At 50.0% G+C, this 21,083-nt stretch overlaps 1 protein-coding gene across 22 annotated transcripts in view; it reads left to right on the forward strand.

Annotated features, from left to right (window-relative positions):
* Positions 1 to 21,083, forward strand: part of PITPNM2 (phosphatidylinositol transfer protein membrane associated 2) — a 171,208-nt gene that overhangs the window by 31,584 nt on the left and 118,541 nt on the right. For 19 of the 22 annotated variants that reach the window (XR_004059594.1, XM_030939048.1, XM_030939036.1 and 16 more), the window contains exon 2: positions 10,143 to 10,246. The gene's annotated coding sequence lies outside the window, so the exon portion shown is untranslated. Of the gene's footprint in view, positions 1 to 10,142; positions 10,247 to 15,157; positions 15,295 to 17,766; positions 17,788 to 21,083 lie in introns of those variants that run through there. The other 3 variants (XM_030939038.1, XM_030939035.1, XM_030939034.1) reach the window with 3 other exon arrangements.

The following is a 21,083-nucleotide window of genomic DNA, read 5'->3' on the forward strand; positions in this document are numbered from 1 at the left end:
TTGTACCAGCAAAGGTCACCATCCCAGACTGTAATTACTTTCAGTAAACACGTGCCACTAAATCTCAGTGCCTTTAGAGGGTGTGGATGTGAGCTCACTCTCACTGGCCAGGGTGTGACTAACAGTGAATTAGCTTTATGCTACATCTGACTGAGGGCTCTGACTCTTCCATAATCCACTCTCCATATGAGAGGTCTGTGGTCATCACTCTACTTGCAGAGAGACAGGCACTAGTCCTATAGAAGACCAGGGAACCCCTATTGCACTCTTGACCACAAGGAGGCTGCTGCCCTGAGCCAGTGCCTCCCAGCCAACCTGTGACTATTAGACCAGGATGCTGCTTAGACCCCTGTCGTCTTACCCCTCCTTTCTTTTTTTTTTTTTTTTTTTTTTTTTTTTTTTTTGAGATGGAGTCTCGCTCTGTCTCCCGGGCTGGAGTGCAGTGGCCGGATCTCAGCTCACTGCAAGCTCCGCCTCCCGGGTTTACGCCATTCTCCTGCCTCAGCCTCCCGAGTAGCTGGGACTACAGACGCCCGCCACCTCGCCCGGCTAGTTTTTTGTATTTTTTTTAGTAGAGACGGGGTTTCACCGTGTTAGCCAGGATGGTCTTGATCTCCTGACCTCGTGATCCACCCGTCTCGGCCTCCCAAAGTGCTGGGATTACAGGCTTGAGCCACCGCGCCCGGCCTCTTACCCCTCCTTTCACAGCCAAAACACAGATTCCAGGAGGTGAGGGGCTGTCCAAGCTCACAGCCAGTTAGAGTCAGAACTGGCTCTTGAACCCAGTCCGTGAACTCAGGTCCTGAATGCTCTGGTTGGGACATTTTAAATCTTAGAGGGTGTTAGTTATAAGGTGACCTTAAATCTGCGGGTTCATATTTGACAAAACCAAAGCCAGGCCTTTGCTGCAGGTGTGCCCTCAGAAGGCCCTTGTCAGCTGTGCAGCAAAACCCCGGCAGGCCATGTAGGCACCTGTGATGAGTTTCCCTTTGACTCACCGGTTGTCAAGTAGGTAACACGACTTCACCATATTCACAGGGCAGTATGGTTGCTGAGCTGACACAGCCTCCTCACGTGGGTGGCAAGCGTATGCTTCCCATTAAGAAAATTGCTACTTTTGAACGGGCTCCCAACAGAACTTTTTCTCGCTTACTAAAAGTAAGAAAATAATAATAAAACAAGCCACCCAACACCCCAAACTCAAAAAAAAAAAAAAAAAAAAAAAAGAAATATTTAACATCAACCCACAAAAAAACCTTTGTATTCAGCCGGGTATTAGTGCTTATGGAGCCACATGGATGGAACAAAGAAATTCTCGTTTAGGTGCGATTATGATCACCATCCTCTATCCTTCTAGATAGAGCACAACCTTTAGTTGTGCTACCTAATCTTTGTCCCTACCTCCCGAGTGTGCCAAAGCTTAGGCAGAAGCTGCTTCAAACACAAATGAACTGTGCTGAATTTTCCTCTGAGAATTCTCAGCGGTCCCAGGAGATCATTGGAGAAATCCCCCAGGTGGCCACAGAATCAGAGCTGTCTTGCTGCCTTAAGTCTTGTTGGAGCACTTGAGTCCTGAAGAGGCCCTTGATAAAGGGAATAGTTAGACTATTGTCATCATTGCTGAGCCCAGATAGATCTGGGAGTGGGAGCTGGAGATCTCTGCCCCTGACCTGGAGGTGACTGAAGCTGACAGCGTGGGCACAGGCCACAGGGATACAGCCGAGTGACACTGTTTCACATCCCTGCAGCCTGGCCTCCATCAGCACTAAGGCACAGCATTTGCGGAAGGGCCATGTGTTCGACAATACTTACCGCATCCAGTAGCCAGATGGTCTAAACAACCCATCAGTGGTATGGTATGTAAATATTTTCCGTCATTATCATGGTGCTGCCGTATTGACATTAACGAGGATGAAGAATTACTCTGAGGAGCTCTCCATTAAGAGCCAGTCAGGCCGCAGGCGGGGCTGCAAAGCTGTCCCTACACCCTGGAGGCTGACAGCTTTCCAAGCTAGCTTGGTGTCCTCTTGCTGCCTCCTGCCCAGGCACAAATTGCCTCACACACTGGCCCCGTGGACATTCCCCTCAGAGCTTTTCCCAAGCACAACGTTTGTTTCGCATCATGAACTAATATGTTTTCCACTATTGGGAAGAGCGTTGTGACCCAGCATATTTCCCTCTTTGCTTTGCCTACCAGGAAGCACACAGGTAAGATTTTTACTTATTTGCTTTTAGATTGTTCTCAATTTGGAACCTTGATAGAGATTTTCTCCCTCCTATTTCATTGGTTTCTTTCTTTGCTCATCTCATGTTTGGTGGGAAAATGTGGTGAGTCTATGTTGTAAGGTTTTTGGAAGCAGGCAGTATGAATAGAGCTTTAACAGGTTCCCATCATGATTGCAGAGTACAGAACTGGTCTGTATCCAATCTCCCTGAACAATCACCTAGACTGGTAGTTCTAAGAAGGCTAAGATTAGACCTCAGCCTAATTATCTTATGTATCTCCTACATATCTGATACTTAGTATCAATTTGGTGAATGTATTAGTTAAGTAATGCTAACTGCTAGACAATCCTCTAGTCTCAGTGGCTTATCACAATAAAGGCTTATCCCCACTCTTGTCTTAGTTGAATTTCATGCTCTATGAGTGACCTCCATGTGGTGAATTGGGGACCCAGGATCCTTTCATACTGTGGCTCTCCCATCCCCTGGGGCTTCCCTGGAGTTCTCCAGTGAATCTGTGCAGTCAGCTGACTGGTAAGCAGAGAAAGAGGGAGCATAGGAGATTGCATGGGGCATTCTGGGGGCCAGGCTTTGAAGTGGTGGACCTCCCCTACTCATACAACTAGTCCCATAGCCTCACCTAGAGTCCAGGGGGCTAAACATGTGATTTAGGAAGAGGAAATTGGACCAAGCCAGAGTCTGCCACAGTGAGATATTGAACAATGAATGAACAAATCCATGAAGGACACAGAGAGCAGAGCAGGGCTCCAGGAGTACACATGTGAGGAGCCCAGTGAGCACATGTGTCTGCCTTGTAAACCTAGATGCAAGTCACTGGACTTGGTACAGGGCTTTGGATTATAGGCCAGCATTTCCTTCTGTCCAAATCATAGGATTGTAGAATGTTGGAGCTGAACTGAGAGCCCTTTCAGAGATCACCAAGCCCAGCCTCCTTACGCTACAGATGGGGAAACAGAGGCCCAGTGAGCAGAGCTGACTCACCCAGAGTCAGCAGCCAGAACTCTGGTCTCAATCCCATGCCAATGATCACTTCACTTCTCTCAGGGAATCCCATCCATATCTCTGTCCACAATGTGCAAACCCCTGCTCTGCACAGAGAGATGGAGAGTCATGTAATTAAGTGACAGCTTGAGTTGATCATCTGATGGCCTGCTTACTCCATAGGATCATTGGAGAAATTCCCCAGCCTTACAACAACTGTTTGAAACTCAGCACCGGCTTCATTTCAGCATTCACTCCATTGGGATATTGGGAGTGGAAGACTACTCTTCCTAAGACTCATTTAAGCACTAGTATCTCTCAGCGACTCTCATATGTGAGGATGCAAAAGGTCTTCATGAGTCTTATGATAGGAACAGAAATTCCTGCAAACCCACTAGAGAGCTTGGCCACCGTCAGTTACCTATTGCTGCTTAACAGAGTGCGTCTAAACATAGTGATGCAAAACACTAGCCATTTTATTTATTTGCTCACAATGTGGCAATTTGGGCAGGGCCCAGTGGTAAGCTTAGCTCATCCCTGCGCCACTGGTGTCAGCTGGAACAACTTGACTACTTGGGGTGGAGGACCCATTGACAAGGTGGCTGGCTGCACTCCTGTGGCTGGTGAGGTGGTACTGGTGCTGGCTGTATCTGCTAGGGCTGCTGACTGGGACATCTGTTTCCCTCCTCATCACCCCTTGGGCGAGGTACAGGTGGTTGGCTTCTTACCTGGCTTCAGCTTCCCTAGAGTTCAAATGCAGAAGCATCCAGGCCACCACCACCACTTCATTCTCCTCACCCCTCCCCTTGCCCTTTTTTTTTTTTAAACAAGGTCTTGCCCTGTCACCAGGCTAGAGTGCAGTGGCATAATCATGGCTCACTGCAGCCTCAACCTCCTGGGCTCAGTGAATTATCCTGCTTCAGCCTCCTGAGTAGCTGAGACGCGGTAGTGTGCCACTGTACCTGGTTAAATTTTGTATTTTTTGTAGAGATGGGCTTTCTCTGTGTTGCCCAGGCTGGTCTTGGACTCCTGCCCTCAAGTGATCCTCTTACCTTGGCCTCCCGAAGCACTGGGACTACACATGTGAACCACCACTCCTGGCCAGAATGTCCATCTTTTTTAAGGCTAACATTCCATTGTGTGGATAGACTACATTTTTTATCTGTTCATCTGTTTGTGGATGCCTGGGTTGTGCCCACCTTTTGGCTATTGTGAACATTGGTGCACAAATACCTGTTTGCATCCTGCTTTCAATTCTTAGCCAGGCCTCCCTAAGCTTAGAGGTACAAATCTGGCACAGTGTTACTTCCACCGCATACTCTTGGTTAAAACAGGCCACAAGGCCAGGGTAGATTAAAAGGGAGGGGACTCCACCACGGCATGGCTCATTGAAAGCCATCAAAGTAACAGTCCCTGACAACCACCCTGGGAAAAGATCTTTGCAGACCCACTCACACAAACCCTTCCAAAGCCTGGCTGTGCTGCTGGATGCCCCCGGAATATCCAGGTTCCCGTGGCCCAAGCAGGGTCCTACTGGAGCCACTCAAGCCAGATCCCAACTGTTCCCTCCCTTGGAGAAGGCTGCACGCTTGTGCTGTGTTTTGTATTGCTGATGGTGGTGCCTCCTATTACATAATCTGTTATTTTGTGCTGCACAAGGCCCTGGTTACTTGTCAAAAGTTTCTAAAAGCCAGCTGTATCAGCTCCAGGCAACTGGGGGTGCTGCCTCTCCCTCATAGTATTAGTCACTCTGTACTTAGCTAAATTTAACTTTTTATCATCCAAATGATATTTTTGTGGGCTTGGGATTTTACATAATGCTACCAACTGCTGCAGGCTAAGAATTTCTCCTCTTTGTTATGCGTGTGTGTGTATGTGTGTGCGCGTGTGTTGGGTTTTTTCCCTCCATCAACTTCTGCACGATTAAGCAAGGCTTGTTCCGTTTCTCTTCCCTTGCTCTACTTTCCCAGGTCTGGGTTTGGTTCTTTGGGCTCTGCTTTTGCCACTTGCCAGCAGAGAGAAAAATCGCTCCTAACAGCCTTTTAATGGCTCTGCAAATGCTTCCGCCTTCACTGGAGGTCTCTCCACTTTGAAGGTCTCTGAGGGTTTCCCTGCTGCCTCTAATAATCTGGGCTTCTGAAAGAGAAGCTCAGCTCCGGAGTACAGTGTTTGTTGAAGAAGCTGAAAGGGAGGCAGAGTAGGGTCATGAAATAAGAAATCCAGCCAGCCAGCCTGCCTAAGGCATGGGGTCCATGATGCCAGCTCCTCCTCTCGGCCTGTGAGGGGGTGGGTGATGGTGGAAGCTTCAGAGCTGTTCTTGGGAGAACACAGGGAGGTGGGCCGGTGAGAGGATGGAGACCTAGCCTCAGAAGGGCCTGGAGCAGCATGCAGGGAGCTGGAGACACATCTCAGCCACCTGACTTTCCCTGAGTCCCTGCTGCTCAGAGGCTGTAGCACTCCTGTCCCTCACGCAGGGATCTTGGGTCTACATCATAACTGTGCCTGGGAGGTGCCTCCCTTCATTTTCCTGAGGAGGAAGCTGAAGATCAGCTCAGTGAGGTGAAGCAGCAGTAGTAATCACAGCAGTAGCAAAACACTGAGCACTTACTGTGTGCCAGGCATGGTGCTAAGCACTTGCTTTTGTTAGCTCATTGACTCTTCAGCCATTCTGTGAATTAGGTACCACTATCCACTCTCTTTTTTAAATAGAGAAACCAAGTCCCAGAGAGGTTAAGCAGCTTGCTTGAGTGAGGCCTCATAACTGTGAAATGGAGGGCCACATTTCAGAACCCATCTACCTCCAGGACTCCTCTTGCCACCCACTTCCGTGGCCTCTTCTAGGCTACATGGCTTTCCAAGGGGCACACTGGGACAAAGGGGAGAGATGGCACTTAGACTGTGCTCATTCCCTGGCGTTACTGGGCTGATTCCAGCCTGATTCCGGCCTGATCTAGTTGCCAAATTCCTCCCATGCAAGCTGTCTTTAAAATAAAGCAGGGTGTATATGTATAGGCGGTCTCTGGGAGGATTAGCCAGAAACTGGAATTTGCCTCTGGGCAGGGAACTGGGTGCTGGGGAACAGGGACAAGAGAGAAACTTACTCTCACCCTCTACCCATTTTGTCCTTTTGAGTTTTGAAAGTTTTCAAAATACAGATGCATTCCTTGTCTTAAATTAAGTGATGTTATCTTATTAAAAAATTAGGAACAACTAGGTATATACCCAAAAGAATTGAAAACAAATGTTCACACAAAAATTTGTACAGCAGTGTTCACAGTAGCATTTGTTCACAATAACCAAAAGGTGGAACCAACCCAGATGTCCATCAATGGATGAATGGGTAAACAAGGTGTAGTGTATATAATGGAATGTTACTCCGTCATAAAAAGAAATGAGGTACCAACACATGCTATAACATTGGTGAATCTCAAAAATATTATGCTAAATGAAGGATGCCAGACACAAAAGGATACATATTGTATGATTCCATTTATGTGAAGTATCTAGAATAGGCAAACCCATAGAGGCAGAAAGATTAGTGGTTGCCAGGGGCAGGGAGGAGGGGAGGATGGGAAGTGATTGCTTATGGGTACAAGCTTTCTTTTTGGGGTGATGAAAATGTTCTGGTATCAGATAGTGGTGATGGTTGTACAACACTGTAAGTAGACTAATAACCATTGACCTATATACTTTGAAAGGGTGGGGTTTTGTTGAGTTTATAGATGGTCTTGCTGTGTCACTCAGGCTGGAGTACAGTGGTGTGATCACAGTTCACTGTGGCCTTGATCTCCCAGACTCAAGTTATCCTCCCAACTCAGCCTCCTGAGTAGCTGGAATTACAGGCATGTGCCACCACACCCAGCTAATTTATGAATTTTTCTAAAGATGGGGGGGGTCTCACTATGTTGCCCAGGCTTATCTTGAACTCCCAAGCTCAAATGATCCTCCTGCCTCGGTCTCTCTAAGTGCTGGGATTACAAGCATGAGCCATGGCACCTGGCTAAAAGGGCGGGTTTTATGGTGTGTGAATTATATCTAAATTGAAAAAAATTAGGAACCATGCCTCCAGATGGAGTCAAAGGCCATGGTCTGTTGTCAGCACTCTGGACAGTTTGCCGTGGTGCCACCTACCATATGTATGGGTCTCTCTCTACCCATTCTTTAGCCACCTGCCTCACGGTCGCCATGTCAACGGAGGCTGGAGACAGCAGTGTTTAACTTCGGCAGCACTACCCACTCATTTGGAACTTACACTTTCCACAAGGGCCAGCCTGAGACGTGTGGACGTCTGGGCAGGCTAGTAGCTGGCACCCCATCAAACTGGTATTCTTTAAGTGTTTGTTTGACATTTATTTAGTGGGGATGAGGAGAGACTGATATTCTATTAATAGGAATCATATAGAGAAACAGATTCACTTGCTAATTCACTTCCATGGACTGAAACAGAGTCAGGGATCTGAAAAATTTTGAGGAAAACGATTCTGACTTCTGTTGTTCTTATCTCCTAAGGTATCTTTTTGTTTTGTTTTTCTTTCCCCTGCAGTTTTCCAAATCATTCAAGAAGTATATTGAAGATTTAGGCCAGGCGCGGTGGCTCACACCTGTAATCCCAGCAGTTTGGGAGGCCGAGGTGGGCGGATCACGAGGTCAGGAGATAAAGACCATCCTGGCTAACATGGTGAAACCCCATCTCTGCTAAAAAATACAAAAAAATTTAGCTGGGCATGGTGGTGGGCGCCTGTAGTCCCAGCTACTTGGGAGGCTGAGGCAGGAGAATGGTGTGAACCCGGGAGGTGGAGCTTGCAGTGAGCTGAGATCGCGCCACTGCGCTCTAGCCTGGGTGACAAGAGTGAGACTCCATCTCAAAAAAAAAAAAAAAAGTGTATTGAAGATTTAGATTTAAAATGTAAAGGAATGAAATGACATTTGTTCCTGGGAAATAGCAACACGATGTATAATTTGGTCTTGGATGCATTGCTCCCCTCCAGGACTGTGACTACACGTGTATGGAACGTACATTACGCGCAACAAACCCCAGCAAGGAATTGTTTTGTTGTGACTTTCCATGTCCTCTTAGGGCAGTGGACAGATTCACTGTTTACCATTTATGTGAGGGGTCACTGGAGGAAAACTGAGTTAGTTTTAATTTTAATTTCTTTCCAGGGATGTTTTGAACCCCCTGCCCCTAGAGGTCTGTTCCCCAAATAGCTGCCTACTGGGTTGGCTCCTTAGCCTGACCCTGCATTCACTTTTTTCACTTTTAATACTTTTAGTCAGAAACATAATTCCCTTCAGTGCCTGTCTTTGCATTCCGAGAGTGCTTTTTTCTCATAGCCCCTGTGGATCTGATTCTGCGAGGTGTGAGTCACCACTGCCCTTCTCACCTGCTGAGAAGCATTGTGGTGGGCTGGAGCGGGGCTGGACTACCAAATCTGGCTCGCCATTGATGAGTGTGTTACCACGGCAAACCCTCAACCCTCTCAACAGCTTTTCCTCACCTCAAACATGGGGAGACTTAAGAGTTGCTGGCCTCAGCTGTGGCCTACGGTGGCTTGTAGAGGCGAGGCTGGAAGGCCAGCTTGCTCATGGTCACTGGGAGGGCTGGGACCTGCATCCACTCTGCTGTGGGTGCCTGGGCTGTTTCATTTGTTCTGGGGGTCGAGGGTGAATGTGGGTGTGTACATGTAGCTGTGAAGACAAGGGGCTGGGGCAGGACAGTGATGGAGCCTCAGTCCCACAGAGGAGCCTGCGCGGGGGTGGGCATACAGGACGCAGTGGCGGTGGCGGGGTTGGGTGCGTGAAGAGCCGCCCGCTCCCTGCAGCCACACCTCCCACTGCTGTGCATTGCTAGCTATCTTCACACCTCCCCAATTCCACTCTTCCTCCTCTGGCTCTTACTGTCTGGCCACTCACTTGGCAGTTGATGACTTTGCCATCCCCAGCCACCATTCCATTTCCCTTTGTTTGGGCCATGCTTGCTCCTAGCGGGCATGGACTGGTGTCTAAGGAGACCCCCACCATGCCTGTCCTCAGCTCTTAAAGCAGGGTTGCCCTGGAATTGGGCATCAGTTCCTGAAACACTCCCAGCTTCCATAACCAGCAGACAAGCGGCCTCTCTGTTATGGTCATTGGAGAGCCCTGTAGGCTGCTACCTGCTCTCTAGGCCCAGGGTCAGGAGGCTTGTATGTGTGTCAGGCAAACAAGAATGTGTATTGAGCTGCGAGGTGGGCTACCCGCCTTGTCTGTGGTCCCTGTAGGAGCCCTGGGTTGGGTGGTGGCTTCAGTGGTACCTGTGAAGACTGTTGTCTCTGAGGCTGTTGGACCTGGGACTCTTTGGAAGTCCGTTTCTCCAGTTTTTTTCATTTTGTTTTGAATGCTTGTCTCTGGCCTCTGTGTAGTCAGATCACACTCTGCCCAGATGGAAGCCATTTGCATCACCCCACAATATGACCACACCCCTGCCCCGGCATCAGGATGCCATCCTCTCGGACTATGTCTCCCACTCTTCTTCCTGCATTATCTTATTTTCCAGCCTCCCCTCTGCGGTCTGAAGTCCTCCAATCCCAGTGGGGTTCATGAGTGAAAATCAAGGTTTGAGACAGAGCTCCAAGGGGCTTCTGAAATAAGATGGCTTATGGTATGTGCTGGTAGTCTCAGTTGCCGCTCCCTGAGCAGTTTTCCTAAGTAGAAGGGGTGCCAGGCAATGTTGGGGTGTATCTGTCGCCAATACTGAGTTAGGAACTTGCCTCCTGAATGGTCCTGGACTGGGTCCCTTTGTAAAATGGAGACACCTTTAGTCAGATGTCCCCTGTTCAACCCTCTTGGTCCAGCAGCATTGTGAGTCTCCCAGTTGGATTGGTGTGGAGTGATCAGAGTCCAGGTTCTCATCTCCTCTCCCATTGTGCTTCTCCCTGCAGAATGCTGGCACGTGTGTCCTGGTCCTTGACACCCTTCTGTGAGCCTAGGGACCCATTTCTCCTCCTGTGACAGGGACATCGGTGGAACCGTCTCAGACCCACAGGTAAAGCCGTCCACCTGTGCAGTAGCACGCTACTTCCCAGAGCTGAGGCTCTGTAGGCCACCCTAGCCTTTGGAGTTTGAGGGTACAGAGACTTTATTGCTGTTTCCTTTTTCCCCTAAAAACCGGACTGTTGTTGGGCGCAGTGGCTCACACCTATAATCCCAGCACTTTGGGAGGCTGAGGCAGGAGGATCACTGGAGACCAGGATTTCAAGACCAGCCTGGGCAACATAGTGAGACTGCATCTCTATAAAAAAAAAAAAAAATGTACTAGGTGAGGTGCCACATGCCTATAGTCCCAGCTACTGGGGAGGCTGATGTGGGACAATCACTTGAGCCCAGGAGTTCGAGGCTGTAGTAAGCCATAGTCGCACTATTTCACTCCAGCCTAAGGAACACAGTGAGACCGCACCTCTTAAAAAACACTAAAAACCTGACTTTATCTGATTAATGTGGGGTAGATTGTATTTATTGATTATGCTTTTGCAAATATTGACTTCTCTTCACTAAATAGGAAAGACCGATGTTTTGCCTCTGGTAGCTTTCGATTCCAAATACGATAAAAACTCCTTGGGTCAGCCTTTGAGTCCCCAATGGCTGCTATTCTCCTGTTTATAGAGCACCCCAGGGTGGCTCTTTTCTGTTTGCTGTTGAGGCTCAGCCTGACCTGCTCTACCCTTAGTACATGGAACAGGACAGGCAGGAGTTTTGCTTCTTCTGTGCCTTGGCTGGGAAGCTCAGGCTCTGGCTACTCCCTGGCTTTGGCAGAGAGCAGAGCCTGGGCTGCTGCCTTGCTCAGCTGCCCACAAGTCATGGTCAGTGGCCCAGAAACAAGCATGAGTGTGTTTTTTAATGCACCATCCCTCTGGATGCACAGTGAGAAACCAAGGCTGAGTGGAGGGCGGGCCTGAGCCTCTGTCTTGAGTCTCAGGGAGTGCCAGGTCTAGAGATTGAATGGCCCAGGGAGATGCAGTCTCTCCCCTCCCACCCCCAGCTGACAGCAGGAGCCCCTGGCCTCCCAAGCTTCTTTCCATTTCGTATTTCTGAGTCTCAGGCACAAACCCTGGCCTTGGCCTCATTTTCTATGCCAAGGCCTTTGTTGGGTGGAACAGGAGGTAAAGTGATTTTTCCTTCTTTTTTTCTAAATTTTGATGAATCCTTCTCCCTGTGCACTCATTGGCTAGTTTCAGCTTTGGAGGCACAGAGGATGGATGTTCCATCAAGGGAAGCTAGCAAAGCCAAGTTGAGGATGCTGGTGGGGATTAATGGTTTAATGTACCCAGCCCCTGCTGCATGGGGCTAAGTCCCACAGTAACCATGAGCTGTGCCTGTTAGGGTCCCTTTTTACACAGGAAGCCGAGGCTCAGAGATGGCAGATATCAGCTCCAGGTTGCACAGCTAGTCAGTAGTGGGATTGGGATTGGACCGAGTCTTGACTTGGAAGCACATGGCATGGTTTTCCAAATTTGGCCCGTGACTCACAGGGCCCTTGGTTCAGCCCAGGCTCAACCGTCACTTGCTGTCTGATCTCAGGTAAGTCCCCTCCCTTCTCCAGGTGCCCATATCTTCTCTGGGAAGACGGGGCACATTGTGATGGGGCCTCTTAAGTTGCCTCTGGGTCCGTAGTTCCAGGCTGGCACTGTGGGCTGTTATCTTCTCTAATTGCTCATTCTTTTCAGTTGCTGTGAAAAGGCCTCCAAGTGCTAAGAAGAGAGAGTGCTATGTTGTATTTTTTGTTGTTCTGTTTTGTTTTAATTCACTTTCCAAGGTGTCCCAGCTACTGAGAGTGGGTGTAGGGGAGGGCGCATAGTAACACTCAGCCCTGACTTGCAGCTTCTCCAGGGGTCACTTGGGTTCTGCGGGGTTGGGGCTCGTGGTTGTCCTATTGCCAAAGGTCTTGGCTGCCAAGTCGAGGCAGGGTCCAGTGAGAGCTCTTCTGCCCTGCATGGCCTGAGCACTGATATTGCTCTGGGGGACCCTGCTTCAACATGGCCTTGGTCTCCTGTCTCCTTTCTTATAGGAAGGAGGTTCTTTTCCTTCTTAACAACTGCATTCCAGAGTGCAGTGACTTTGCAGAGACCATGGCCTTGCAGCCCACCTCATCCGAAGGTCTTCACTTAGACCTAAAATGTCTTCAGGAATTGTTCTGCTCCACTCATTTGTCCATAAAGTATTTATTGTTACTTAGTATGCACCAGGGACTATTCCAGCTGCCAGAGACGCCACTGTGAACAGGCGTCCTGCCCAGACAGGCGTCCCTGCCCGCATCTAGTTTATACGCTGGTACATTCTCTGCGCTTTGCTTATGCAGTTCCAGCATCCTGAAGTTCCCTCTTCCCACCTCTACCTGTCAGGTTCCTGTTTCCCCTTCCAAGCTCATTTCAAACAGCTCCTTTCCTCTAAATTTCTTTGCAAGACCTGGGTCCACATTAGCCTCTTCTTCCTCCCTCTGTGCTGTCATGGCATACTGCTTGAACCTCATAGAATTCTTGGCATGATTTTCCCGGAAATATTTCGGTAAGTGTCTGTGTCTGCTGTTGGCCTGGGAGCCCTGTAACGTGGGAGACTTGCCTTTGGGTGCCATCCTTTCCCCGCAGATCCTAGACTAGAGAGCTGGTACCACCTGCTTTTCTCAAAACCCACCCAGACCCAGAAAATGGCAGGGCTCATGTGAGGATGATTAGGGTTGCCCCCTCCACACCTCTGCACCCCCGCTTGGGAGTTTGTGGCATAGTGACCACCAGGCCCTGGTAGCAAGAGTCATGGTGTGGAGGGAGGCCACACTCCCTGGGGTCGGCTAAGAACGAGATATTTCCTTCTCCTCTCTCCTCCACGGGGGACTGAGGAAGGAAAGGGCTCAAGGACCAGGGTTTATTTTTAGAAAAACTCCTTGCTGTGGAGGAACCCAGAGCCCTTCCTTCCAGAAGGTGGGGGTGGCAGGTGGTGGGTGGGGGTAGCTGGGGTTGTACTGGGGTTGTACTAGTACTGCCTGGCTGTCTTTCACAGAAGGGGTCTGCCTTAAAGATGAGGGTCCTAGCCAAGGAGAATATTTGCCCTCAGCCCCCACAGTTGAAGACGTTTGCCATTCGGCATTGGTGAGCAGAGCTTCTGGCATTGCCGTGAGCCTCAGTGTCCCTCGGGCAGGAGCTCAGCGGGGAGGGTCCTGGGCCCAGGCAGTGGCTTCCTTCCGGACTCGGACTCCCCGTGGCTCAGGCAGGGAGGGGCACTTCCTGCCATTGTTTCTGTGACAGGCCTCAGAAGGTCACTGTCTCCTGAGGAGAAAGAGAGCTCATGACATGGGCAGGGCCTCAGACCACAGCAGCAATGACACAAACTTTCCAGGGCACGTCCCTACCTCCCCATGCTGTACCCCCACCCCCACCTCCAGCCCTTTGGATGAAGTCCCATCCCAGGCGAAGAAGGGGCTTCTCTCCACCCGCAGCAGCATTGGAGCCCTACCCGCAACGAGGGCCTTGCTTCCTAGTCCCTCCTCTCAGGCAGCCCCAGGTCCCACATGGGAACATGGGCCTGTTCGTCCCTGTGAGGTTTAGGTCTGTGATAAGTCTCACATATTAGAAGGCTGCCCAGAGAGCCCAGAGCATGCAGAGGCTATGGAGAGGAAGTAGAGGGCTGAGCACCCTCATGCCCTGGAGCAAAGATGCTGCCCTGAGGTCCGCAGAGAGCTCCTCCTCAGTTCCTTTGCTGTCCCCACAGAGCTTGGTAGGAAGCTGGCCACAATCTGATGACCCATGTCATGCCCTGGCCAGCTCTGTCACCTGTGCCCCTCCTGACTGCTCCTGTCTACATTTCATGTATCGACATGGTTCTTTGACACACACCCGACGCTGCTCAGTACACGGGGCTTCAGCCAGAAATTGCTGGCTCTTCTCAGTCTCCTCTTTTTCCTGTTCCCCGGAGCTCTGGGGACCCACCCCTACATTTGCCTTGTTTGCTCTGATGCAGCATGTCTTCCTGAGACTGTACTTTCTTTTCTTCCTTTTTTTTTTTTTTTTAAGGAATTATTTATTTACTTATTTTAGAGATGGAGTCTTGCTCTGCCACCCAGGCTGGAGTGCAGTGGTGTGATCATGGCTCACTGCAGCCTTGAATTCCCAGGCTTAAGCAGTCCTCCCACCTCAGCCTCCTGTGTAGCTGGGACTACAGGTACACGCCACCACACCTGGCCCAGAATGTATTTTACTTTCAACCAGGTGGCAGAAGCCTACATTCCTCTGGCTTCTGTTGAATTGTGCTGCAGAAGGATGTCTTCTGGCTGCTGTGTTGAGAGCAGGCTAGCTGGGGTGAAGAGAGGAAGCAGGGGGCCTGTGGCGAGACAGTTGTGTTTCTGGGCGATGCTTTTGGTCACTTGTTGAGGTTTGCGCAGGCATACCATGCTTGCAGGGGAATGGACATGGGTCTATTTCACTTGTGCTGTTCAGGGCCAGGAAGGAAGCTGGCCTGGCCTACCTGATGGCATGTGAGGCCGGGTACCCTGCTGTCTCGGTTAGTGGTGGTCTGGGGCTGGGGGTTTCTCTGGATCTCTGCCTGTAGGTTCTTAGCATGGGAAACTCTTTCTCACCACCTTTCTTCTCTTTCTTCCTCTCGTTTCTGTTTTTCCTTGGCTAGCTCCCGTCTTCGGTTCATTTCCGGTACTTCTCCATGGTGGGTGTCCAGTGCACCCCTGTTGATGACCTCATCCCGCCTGCAAGGAGGCAGCTGGAGGCATGAGGGCTCAGCACCCCAGGTGCCTGGAGGCATTCCCGTATGTGCTGAGTCTTCATGCCCCCCGGTAGCCAGGTGTCGTCAGCAGGAACTTTCTGGATCTGTGTCACTTCCTTTCTTTGTTTCTTCACACACTTCCTGAGACACGAACCCTGCCTGGAACAATTGCTTTTGTTCCTGGAGACAGTGTTCAGAGCTTGGAATTCTCAGAGGGATTCCTGAGATGGCGCCATTCAAGCCGGGGGGTTGAATAGCTTGAGACTCTTCATTTCAGCAGCATGATTGACCCCTCAGTGGATCAACAGCGATTCATTCCACTCATATTTAGTGAGTACCTACTATTCGAGGAGCTGGGCATAAAGATGTGATAAAACGTTAAAAACTTCTGGCCCTCCTGGAGCTTGTATTCTAGTGGGGGGTAGACATTCGATAGACAAATAGGCAGTAAAACCTGTAAGCACATCAGATGGTGATCAGAGCTGCAGAAGCAGGGGAAAGGAAGGCCTCCCAAGTTGGGGACATTTAGGTGAAGACCTGAAGGACGTGGGGAGTGAGCCAGGACGGTAGCTAAGGGAGAAAGGCCCTGAGGCAGGAGCTTGTCTAGGATGTTAAGGAAACTGGAGTGAGTGAGTGAGGGGAAGAGAAGCAGGGGAGGAGGTCGGAGAATATTGAGGGCCCCCTTATAGGCTGTATCAGGACTTTGGCCCTGACTCTGAGTGACCTGAAGCTTCGGAAGTGTTTGAGCAGTAGAGGGTCAGGATCCAAAAGGATGATTTCTGGCTATGGTGATGAGAGCAGGGTGGATGGGAGGAAGGGAGGAAGCTGGGGGACTGTGGGGAAACGATTGCATTAGGGAGAGGCAGTGGATGTGTGGGGGCTGCAAGCTTGTTGGGCCCCAGGTATGTTCTAAAAGTAGAGCCAGGCCGGGCGTGGTGGCCCTAGCCTGTAATCCCAGCAGTTTGGGAGGTTGAGGCAGGCGGATCACCTGAGGTTGGGAGTTCAAGACCAGCCTCTAGCCTGACTAACACGGAGAAACCCTGTCTCTACTAAAAATACAAAAATTAGCCAGATGTGGTGGTGCATGCCTGTAGTCCCAGCTACTTGGGAGGCTGAGTCAGGAGAATCACTTGAACCCGAGAGGTGGAGCTTGCGGTGAGCCAAGATCACGCCATTGCACTCCAGCCTGGGCAACAAGAGCGAAACTCTGTCTCAGCATACATACATACATACATACATACATATAAATAAAAAAATAAATGTAGAGCCTAGAGGAATTCTGAGGCATTGGATGCCCCTTGCTTAAAAGAAGACGCAAGAAGTCATCTAGGCCGACCTTTACACCTAACCCACTGGAAAACTGAGGCCTAAGAAAAGAAGTGACTTGGCCAAAGTTTCATGGCAAACTGGCTAGTTGCAGAGCCAAGGTTTGGGCTTCTGGAATGCAGGTCCAGTGTTTTTACAGCTGAAACAATGAATGGTTCCAGTGAAGTTGAGGTCTAGGGGAAGAAGGACTGGCCCCAAGGTCCCAGAGCCAAGCCGCAGGGTCCTGACAGCACCTACAGTGGCCAGGGTGGCAGCCTCCACTGGCTGGCAGGAGCCTGAGGCTTTGTGAGCTGAGGATTCTTGGCACTCTGGGCCTTCAACAGCTCTCTCTGGACCAGCATTTTGACCTTAGCTGTGCTGAAGTCTTGACGATGTCAGGCCTTGGGCAGATCAAAGTCAGTGCTCCTGTGCATTATTCACTTGGCTCGTGCCGAGCCTCCATGGAGTGTCAGGCCTGAACAAATAAGAGAGTCTTGCTGTGAAGGCGCTAACAGTTCAAGGGAGACAGACGAGCAAACCCAGGGAGCCTGTATGATCAGGGTCATAGGTTCGTGTTAGAGGCATATGCAGGGAAATGGCCAAGGCCAGGGGATCATCACTGTAAGGACAGTCATGAAAACAACTTCTGTTGCTGCCAGATGCCCCAGGGAACACAAACCAGAGGCCTTGTGTCTACCAAGGTGGTGGTTTGTTTAAAACCATGGTTCAGGCCGGGCGCGGTGGCTCAAGCCTGTAATCCCAGCACTTTGGGAGGCCAAGACGGGCGGATCACGAGGTCAGGAGATCGAGACCATCCTGGCTAATACGGTGAAACCCCGTCTCTACTAAAAAATACAAAAAACTAGCCGGGCGACGAGGCGGGTGCCTGTAGTCCCAGCTACTCGGGAGGCTGAGACAGGAGAATGGCGTGAACCCGGGAGGCGGAGCTTGCAGTGAGCTGAGAGCCGGCCACTGCACTCTAGCCTGGGTGGCAGAGCAAGACTCCGTCTCAAAAAAAAAAAAAAAAAAAAAAAAACATGATTCAGTTAGCCTGGTGTGGTGGTGTGCATGTGTAGTCCCAGCTACTCAGGAGGCTGAGGTGGGAGGATTGCTTTAGGCCAGGAGGTCAAGGCTGTAGTGGCTATGATTACCTCATTGCACTCCAGCCTGGGCGACAGAGTGAGACCTGTCTCTAAATAAACAAATTCATGATTCAGTCTCTTGGAATACAACAGGCAAAGAAGGTCGGTGGGGACTGAGATCTGACTGCCCTACAGGTAACTGTGTCACCAAGAACAGGTTTCCCTTAAACCGCCAGGACCATACACTTAGGTTGATCACTGTGGGGTGTCCTCGCATTGCATTGGATGACTTCCATTTGCTTCTTTGTGAAGAAAGCTGGTACTTTTCTTTTTTAGTGTGCAAGGCTGCTCTAATGACAAGTTTTAAGATCTCCTGTGGCTGGTGGGATTCGGAATGAGACCTGTGAAGTTCCCAGCTCAGCACGGAAAGAATCAGGTGTCATCTTTACACGTCTCAGCATGAGGGCTGCCTGTGGGGGATGGGAGGGAAAGATTCTGCTTTTGCTCTCCTGGGAGGAGTTGAATCTATAGGCCAAAGGGGAGGGAAATCCAGTTTGCTTTTTCTTTCAGTCTTTTAATTCATCGTCCCCATCACAGTAAATGTATTGTTGAGGAATGACAACTTGGAAATTACTTCCATTCATTGGTGTATAGGCTGCCCCGGTAAACCATTCTCAACTGCCCTTTGCTCTGGTGAATGCCCTGGTGCTCACAGGTGATTACAGGACATGGCTAAGGACACAGTGCCCAGAGGTGGAGCAGGCAGAGCCAGGAGGCAGGCTGAGGCCTGACTGGGCTTGGTGTTGGGCTAGCCCCATGTCCTTGCAGAAGGCGAGTTCTTAGTGTTTTCTTCTGAGGCTGGACAAGGGAGCGGAGACAGTGAGGAAAGTGGAGACAAGCTCTCTGCCCTTAAATAGCTCAGGGCAGCATCTTCCCCCACAGCACATGTTGTTCAGCCTTTTCCTTCCTCTCCCCAGTCTCCTCCCTCCTGCTCTGGGATGCAGCATTCTAACACACCTTGCTGGGGACTTCCTTGCATTTTCTGTGGCAATTCTCAGGTGTAGACATGGTTCTATGACAACTGAGGTTGAGTGCTATATTTAGGTTGTGCCTCCAAATTAGTAGTGGGCACTATAATTTTTAAGAATTTGTTTTTTAGAGGCAAGATCACTCTGTCACCCAGGCTGGAGTACAGTGGTGCGATCTTAGCTCACTGCAGTCTCGAACTTGCGTGTCACAGATGCATACCACACCCAGCTAATTTTTAAATTTTATGTAGAGATGGGATCTCGCTATGTTGCCCAGGCTGGTCTTGAACTCCCATCCTCAAGTGATCCTCCCACCTTGGCCTCTCAAAGTGCTGGAATTACAGGCATGAGCCACCATGCCGGACTGGTAGTGGGTTTTAGAACTCACTCCACCACCCCCAGGAAAAGGGAACTTGATGGCTTGTCCCCATGGAGCTTGCACTAGAGCTTTCTAGGGCACAGGTTCCCAGATGGGAGGAGTGGCCTTAGGTAGGCCACTTAACACGTGACAAACATGTACTAAGCACCTTCTGTGTGCCTGAACTGCACTATGTGCTGGAGGTAAAAATAATATGTAAATGTTGTGCTTTGAGGGGCTTGGGAAGGAGAGTCACTTCTCCATTATCCCCACAGTGCCTGAAATTTCACTATTGGTCCCTTATTCCTTTTAGTCAAGCATTGCCCTCTTTCTAGTTTTCATTCAAATGATAAATACTATTGGGAAATATGTTGCATTCACTCTTTGATACTTCACTGTGGATATGTTTATTGAGTGAACCAAGAAGCAGGGCAAGTTGATGACAGTGAGATAGGAGTGCGGAGGTGGCATCTCGGCAGGAGGGAGCTTGTCCTACATCACAAGTTGGCCCAGGGTCAGCCCACACTATGTCCCACTGCAAGGGGATATTTGAGGTCGTAAGTGTGTGTTTTTGAAACATTAAAGCATCTCCCAAAAATGGCCTAGGTTTGAAAACACTTTGACCAAAGGAAAGAAAACAAATAACAAAACCAGTACAGAGCACCTGTGCACTGTGTCAGGCACTTACTAAGTGCTCAATAAAGGATGTTCTTCCCTAGAACAAATAGGAGTGGCCATAGCTCCTGGCGCTTCCAGCTACCTGGGAAAGGTGGCCGTGCACCTGGCTGCCAGAGCTCTCTGATCAGTGTCAGTGCGGGGTATGCCTGGGAAAGGTGGCCGTGCACCTGGCTGCCAGAGCTCTCTGATCAGTGTCAGTGCGGGGTATGCCTGGGAAAGGTGGCCGTGCACCTGGCTGGCAGAGCTCTCTGATCCATGCCAGTGTGGGGTATGCCTGGGAAAGGTGGCCGTGCACCTGACTGGCAGAGCTCTCTGATCAGTGTCAGTGTGGGGTATGCCTGGGAAAAGTGGCCGTGCACCTGGCTGGCAGAGCTCTCTGATCAATGTCAGTGTGGGGTATGTGTGGGGAATGGGGCACATGAAATGATCAATTCCTTCATATGTGAAGTCAGGAAAGGATTCTGGAACCAGGGAGTTCTAGACATTATGTGGAGTTATAGAAACACAGTGGAAAGGGTGGTGTTAGATGCTGTTCCTGCCTCAGGTGAGTCTGACTGGGTCTCAGTCTTTTCTGATAGAGAAGAAGAATGGCTAATGCCTTTTCTGGACATTTCATATGAATGGAGTCATATATGATGTGGTCTTTTGCATCTGTGTCTGGCTTCTTTCACTCAGCATCGTGTTTTCATGGTTCATCCGTGGTGTACCTTGTGTCAGTGCTGCATTACTTTATTTATTTATTTATATTGAGACAGAGTCTCTCTCTGTTGCCCAGACTGGAGTGCAGTGGCGCGATCTCGGCTCACTGCAAGCTCCGCCTAGCAGGCTCAAGCGATTCTCCTCCCTCAGCCTCCCAAGTAGCTGGGATTATAGACGTCCGCCACCACGTCCAGCTAATTTTTGTATTTTTAGTAGAGACAGGGTTTCACCATGTTGGTCAGGCTGGTCTCGATCTCTTGACCTCAGGTGATCCACCCACCTCAGCCTCCCAAAGTGCTGGGATTACAGGTGTGAGCCACCGTGCCCAGCTTGCGTACAAGTTTTTATTGGACATGTTTCATTTCTCTTGTGCATATGCCTACAAGTGGCATTGCTGGGTCTTATGGTAACTCTGTGTTCAGCATATTTGAGGAATTGCCAGACTGTTTTCCAGAGAGGCTGCAGCATTTTACGTTCCACATTGTTTTATCTGCATGGAGAATCGTATAGTGTGGTGGTTAATGCAGGTTCCAGAACCTAACTGCCTGGGACACCTTGGACAAGTCCCCTCAACTCACTGCACCTCAGTTTCTTCACCTGTGAAATGCAGACCTTATTAGTCCTTATTGCATGTGGTCATGTGGAGGAAAGGAGTGGGTGTCTGCAGAGTCCTTGGTAAGGCTGTGCGCGTGTCACCTGCAATTCTGACTTACCCCGGGCATAGGTGCCTGCATGCCTGGGTGCTCTGTCAGTGGTGTTTTCTGTGGATGTAGAGTTGTCCTTACAGGCCGCTGCCTTTTTCAGTGCTTTCTAGTCTTCTGATTGCCCCTGGGAATAGGCCTCCCAGGCTATCAGTGCCTGGCACATCTGTGCATCTCTCTCCTCAGCTGGAGGGGCTTCCTGAGGGTAGTGCGCCAGCTGTGGGATCTGAGAGGCTGTGGGTGGGACTTGGAACAGTGCCAGCATGGA

Source organism: Rhinopithecus roxellana, chromosome 10 (genome assembly GCF_007565055.1).
Source record: "Rhinopithecus roxellana isolate Shanxi Qingling chromosome 10, ASM756505v1, whole genome shotgun sequence".
NCBI lineage: Eukaryota > Metazoa > Chordata > Mammalia > Primates > Cercopithecidae > Rhinopithecus > Rhinopithecus roxellana.